Here is a 6,352-nt window from a genome sequence, read left to right as displayed (position 1 = left end):
ATAAGGAGTTATGCTGGACAACAATTCTTTTCAAAAGTTTTGCTTCCTCAGAAATGTTTTCTTTGTTTATGATAGACTGCATGAAGCTGAACACAAATATAATTTCAGACTACTTGTATCATGTGGGAATTTGGAGAAATAAGAAATTAACTTTTATTAAGTATAATGCCTTTAACTGCATGATGATGCTGACACTTAGCAGTAGATCAACTAAGCTAAAGATGTTTTATTGATGATTTTCATTTGGACTCAGTGTATGATGCTTCTTGCTTAAGCATCCAATAATAATCAACCAACATTTTTATATTCCAGTTGCCCCAATACTGTTTCTCCATGACCTCAACATCCCGGAAAAACCTTTCACTATGCTTGTCGCCACAGTGTCATAATTGGCACAGAAGTAGTCTAAATCGGAATGCAGAAAATGAATCTTTAGTGACATGTTCCACTTCATAGTTTTTTCTACATGAAGCATGTTGTTAACCAGCTTCACGTAGTTTGATGCTCTCTGGTCGCCAAGAAATTTACATCAGCATCCTCGAATGCCTTCCATGCGATTTTCTCTGGTCCCATTAGAAGTTCTTTGAATTGCCTGTCATTAACCTGTTTGATTTATGGCCCGGCAAAAATGCCTTCCTTAATCTTGCCAATAGTTATTCTGACTTGAATTATCAATTGAAATAACAAATATAGGTGATTTCAAAAAATGTGAGATTGGAAAATTTCATGATAATTTTCATGATCAGCAGCCTAAAATCCATAACATACTCCAAAAAGTATTCAGGAAGCAAAATCTTTGTTGTCCAGTGTTATCAGTTTCAAATAGACAAAAGGAGGATTTCCTTTTCCTCTCAGAGGATTCCATCTGTAATGTAGTCAAGGAATATGTATTAAACTGGCATTGAGGCCAATACATCATTAGCTATGGTCCTGATTGGATTCTTCCTATTCCTATCTCTTACGTTTGGTGGACTCTAGTTAAGAGCTGTAATTGTAATGTTATTGAGTGGTCAGCTAAAATGCTGTCATTCAAGAGGAAGTGGTACATCTGTGACAGCAGATAGCAATTATGTTTCAGGACCCAGAAAACATTTCCCCTTAAACTCAACCTTTCAACAATAAGTATAATAAACACTACAATTGATACTTCACTGTTTTATCAATCACATTCGATTTCAACACACAGTGTGTTAATAACAGTTCACAGGTACACTTCAAGAAGTACTACATTTAATTGACCAAATTGGTAGCATTTTCATCTCTGAACCAGAAGGTCATGTGTTCAAGTTCTTTCCAGTACCTGCATCACATCACTTTGGCTGGGATTTGAGCCAATTCCAGAAACCGTGGTTTCAAGAATTAAATCAAAGTCAGTGTGAAAGATCAAATGATACCTTTCAAAAGACGAACAAGATTCTTTCACGAATTATGGGGATTTTGTTTTTCTCAAAGAAAATCAACTAAATATGAGATTGATTGATCATTCCCTGGATGTACTGAAATTGACTGTTTCACTTGCCTAAATTAAATATAGAAAAAAAATGGAATGCTCTTTTCTGAATTCTGAATTTACTGCCAAATCCATGAGTTTACTTGATATTATGTGTTTGCTGTTTCAATTGTATGGTTTTTACTTAAACCATTGGGGACTGAAACATAAATTATAAATCACACTTTAAAGTCCATCACTCAGTGTGAAAATTAGGAACTATTATATTTTATTTAATAGATTTATTGCACATTTTAAAAGGAATCTGCAAGAAACATACACAAGAAATGATATAATTTTCTGTTTAAAACATTAACATGATCACTTTTGATAGCAACACATACAAAATGTTGGCGGAACTCAGCAGGTCAGGCAGCATCTATAGAAATGGATAAACAGTCAACATTTCATGCTGAGACCCTTCTTCAGGACTGGAAGGGAAGAGGTGACGTCAGAGTAAGAAGGTGGGGGGAGGGGAGGAAGAAGTACAAGGTGGCAGGTGATAGGTGAAACCAGGAGAGGAAGAGGGGGTGAAGTAAAGAGCTGGGAAGTTGATTGGTGAGAGATAAATGGTTGGAAAAGGGGAATCTGATAAAGGAGGACAGAAGACCATGGAAGAAAGGGAAGAGAGAGGAACGCCAAAGGGAGGTGATGGGTAGGTAGGAAGAGAAGATTTGAGAGAAAACAGGAATGGGAAATGATAAAGCGTGGGGGGGGGGGGGCAGAAATTACCAGAAGTTCAAGAAATCGATGTTCATACCCGCAGACTGGGGCTACCCAGACGGAATATAAGTCGTTGCTCCTCCAACTTGAGCGTGGCCTCATGGCCTCATTGTGGCAGTAGAGGAGGCCATGGACTGACACGCCAGAATGCGAATGAAAGGTAGAATTGAAATGGGAGGCCACCGTGAAGTCCCACTTTTTATGTCTGAACCGATGGCCACCCATTTCAATTCTCCTTCAACTGTTTATACTTTCCATGTGTTGGGGTTAATTCGAGACTGCCATTACAGGTCAGGAGTGGCTCACGTAACACACATAATGTTAGGAGGCCGGGATGCGAGGGAGGGGGGAGCGAAACTGGGGACCCCGCTACACCGATACTATTAGTGTCACGCGATTCAGTAAACAAAAGAAACAGGTAACTCGTGAGCATATGGCTGCGGGCCAATAAGATGGACACAAGTGCCCGATATTACCTAATATGTAGCGGGGGGTGTGCTGGGGGGAAAAGGGGTATAAATAAGAGCAGATTGTAAGGGGAAAACAGAACGCCTTCTCCAGCGACTCCGTGGATTCGCTGTGCCAGTTACGAATTCTGCAATAAAGCCACGTTTTGTAATATTCCGGTGTAAGTTGTCTCTCTTCCTAAACGAACACAGGGCAGAATTTCAAGCCCAACATTTGGTGACCCCGACGTGGGGAGGGAGAGACAACACAGGCTGGCGGGTCCGACGGCAGACAACTTGCGGCCGCAAGCTCGACTAAGGTCAGGAAGTGCCTGTTATATCGAAGACTTCCACTAGGTAGTTAAATCACTGAGTTAGATCTTGTCTGCTGACGGATCCTCACCAACCCCAAATTACCCTGGGAGAGATCATTCCCGGTGCAGAATCGTGACTGGTAAGTACTAACTCTTATCTGTTTTTAGGAAAATTCTCCGCCCGTGGAAAAGTCTTCTGAGTGAGGGTACCCGCCGCCCACGATGGGCATAAAAGTCTCAGGAGTGAGGAGAAAAGTGTTGCGGACACCGTAGTACACAGGGATAATGACGGTGCCTACCTTAGACTGGTTGTTAAGAGGAGAAATCTCCCACGCGAAGGTCAGGTTTTGAAAGGCGACCGTCCCACATTTGATCCTCTCTGTGTACTAGGGAGCCATGGAGCACTTCAATTTCGAGTTACCGAAAACTCAGACATTTGTGTGTTGAGTAACAGAGTATATGAGAGTTTTTAGAAATATGGTAAAATTGATAACTGCGAGTTCAATAATCTAACAGTGAGCAGCCGCAGGGGTCGGACACCATCAAGGTAGGAGTGGAAGTGTTCCTCCGAGGCCCAGGGAAGCTCACCTGGAACGGAAAACGGTGGCATGGTCCATACCCTGTCGCCGAGGTCTCCAACAGGGCATTAAAAGGTAAGAAGGGAGGGGGACAATAACTGGCATCATTTTCTACTGGCTAAATAAGATCTCTGGCAAGTGGGGAGCGTTTCTGGGACAGTCGGCTCTAGGACTGTCTATTTAAATTGCTATCTTTATCACGTGTGGTTGTTGTTGCATACCCTGTATTAGGACCCTAGTCATCCGGACTATAGATCGAGCCTTGACTGGAAAGAATGGACCTCCACCGGCGTACCAGGCACCCTTGTTCCCGGTGGAAGGGGAGGACACGGCCCTCCCGGAAAGCGGACGCGCTATGTGAGGACACGGACTGAAATGGACCATGGCAAGGGGGGGATTGTGAATTTGTTATTGATTAAGTTTTCTGAAATGTTGCATGCTACTTGTAAAAATTGCGGATGTTTAGGGAACCCCTACCCATATTTTGTGACCCTAGGTCGGACAAATCAGGATAAGCAAATAGGGAGGACACGCCAAAGAGTGCCGGGGGACGCTCACCTCTCTGCCTGATCCCGGCAGCCGCGGAAAAGATTGTAAGGGATGTGGGGATGTGGCCTCTGGGAGGCCAAGGGAGGGAGTGTTGGGGTTAATTCGAGACTGCCATTACAGGTCAGGAGTGGCTCACGTAACACACATAATGTTAGGAGGCCGGGATGCGAGGGAGGGGGGAGCGAAACTGGGGACCCCGCTACACCGATACTATTAGTGTCACGCGATTCAGTAAACAAAAGAAACAGGTAACTCGTGAGCATATGGCTGCGGGCCAATAAGATGGACACAAGTGCCCGATATTACCTAATATGTAGCGGGGGGTGTGCTGGGGGGAAAAGGGGTATAAATAAGAGCAGATTATAAGGGGAAAACAGAACGCCTTCTCCAGCGACTCCGTGGATTCGCTGTGCCAGTTACGAATTCTGCAATAAAGCCACGTTTTGTAATATTCCGGTGTAAGTTGTCTCTCTTCCTAAACGAACACAGGGCAGAATTTCAAGCCCAACACATGGTTGCTGCCTGACCTGCTGAGATCCTCCAGCATTTTGTGTGTGCTCCTCTGGATGCTCAGCATCTGCAGACCTTCTCACGTTTGTGATCACATTTGATAGCCTGCTTTGCAAGAAATGTGATACTCTGTCTATTTCCGTAATTGGAGTGATAAATTAAAAAACATACAGCAATTTTTGAAATAAGTAAATTGAATTAAAAACAAGTTCCACAGTTAGATAAGCATTATAGCTTTTCAGAGGGAGTTGAAGATTTGTTTACAATACACTTTAGAGTATTAAATAGCATGCATGAAGCTGGGAAATTAATTTAAGTCCCAACATGCAATTACAAGTGCTTTGTCATAACTTTTTATTCCACTCAATTGATTATTGTGAACTGGAACTCAGCTTTACTGCTTTCTATCAAAACATATATCAAATAATATATTATAATTAATAAGTACAAAGAAATAATCTTAAGTATATAAATTTAATATGTGTGATAGAGAGCACTCAGTGAACACACTCCTTACACACGTGCAATCTCCCACACACAACATTTCCGCTGTTGTTGCAGTGAGTGAATGCACTTCAATGTCTTCCCAGGTATAGTCTCAGAATTAACCCATTGTTTTCCTTCCACATTGCTATGTACATTCAGAGTCAAACAACAGAGTTTAGTTTAATTAAATTCTTTATCTGTATTTAACAGTAAGTGTGTGATAGTGTTAAGTGTTCTGCTGTTTCACACTGGCATTTCCCAGCAGTCACATGAGATCTGCTGGGTCCAAAACTAAGCTGATGAGCTCGGGTTGGCTTTATGCTGCCTTTCCTGCCAAACTCAGTGGAATATTCCATTTCTTTAGTGATGGGGATGTGTAAATATGTCTATGTTGTTTGTATATTGTATTTAAAGTAGATATTCTTTTTTTTAAATATGATTGTAACTACATTGTGGGATGCATCATATTCCAATTCATGTGTAGTCTTGTTAACTTTGTGGTAATTAATGATGCTATATCCTAGTGCCTAATAAAGAAGAGAGCTGATTGCCCTCAGAATGAGGGAGAGAAAGGGGCTGCCAGGAACTCACACTAGACTAAAATAAGAATGGAGATATTATGGTGTTTTCTTGTGGATATCTTTTTGTAAATATTGACATTTTTCTTTTCACTATTTTCCCTAATTTTAAGTTTCATTTTTAATGCACCTAATAAACACCCCTGCACTAAAGTGCTCAGCAACTCCATCCATTTTTTATTTGTTCATAACCCATGTTTCTAACAATATGTTTATTCTATTTTTATAGTTCTGTATGCAGTGAATTCACATTTCATCGAGAAACTGAGATGGTTGTTAATTAAATTAACTGTCAGACAATTGCAGTGCTGGTTTGTTTCATTTCTTGTAGAGACATGGGCAAAAATGAAAGTTAAACTCATTGCATAGGGGCATGATATTCTTACTGAGATGTCCTCTAATTTTTGTTTTAATATTTTCACTTCAGCTGTTTTAGTTAACTGCCACAATATTTCTACCCTCTATCACAGGTAATTTTCCATTTATTCACTAGGAAAACAGAAAATTTGCATGATAAAAGTGTAACTTTGAAATTAGACAACAATTAGACAATTAGTATTGATTCAGAGGGTAGGAAAACTTTGTATTTTATACATCAAATTAGCATTGCTCAGAAATCCAAGAAGTGTTGATGCATCTAATGTTTATGTTTATGTCATTTCACAAACAAAACAACTTT

The 6,352-nt window shown here is 40.7% G+C and overlaps 1 long non-coding RNA gene across 1 annotated transcript; it reads left to right on the top strand.

Annotated features, from left to right (window-relative positions):
- Nucleotides 1–2,476: 2,476 nt before the first annotated feature.
- Nucleotides 2,477–3,625, top strand: LOC140715343 (uncharacterized). Its single transcript, XR_012096110.1, has 2 exons — nucleotides 2,477–3,112; nucleotides 3,489–3,625. It is a non-coding gene; the product is annotated as an uncharacterized lncRNA (long non-coding RNA).
- Nucleotides 3,626–6,352: the final 2,727 nt, after the last annotated feature.

The sequence above is a fragment of the Hemitrygon akajei genome, chromosome 2 (genome assembly GCF_048418815.1).
Source record: "Hemitrygon akajei chromosome 2, sHemAka1.3, whole genome shotgun sequence".
Classification (NCBI taxonomy): Eukaryota; Metazoa; Chordata; class Chondrichthyes; order Myliobatiformes; family Dasyatidae; genus Hemitrygon; species Hemitrygon akajei.
Note: the sequence above shows the minus strand (reverse complement) of the source record. Positions and strands in the feature narration are given on the sequence as shown.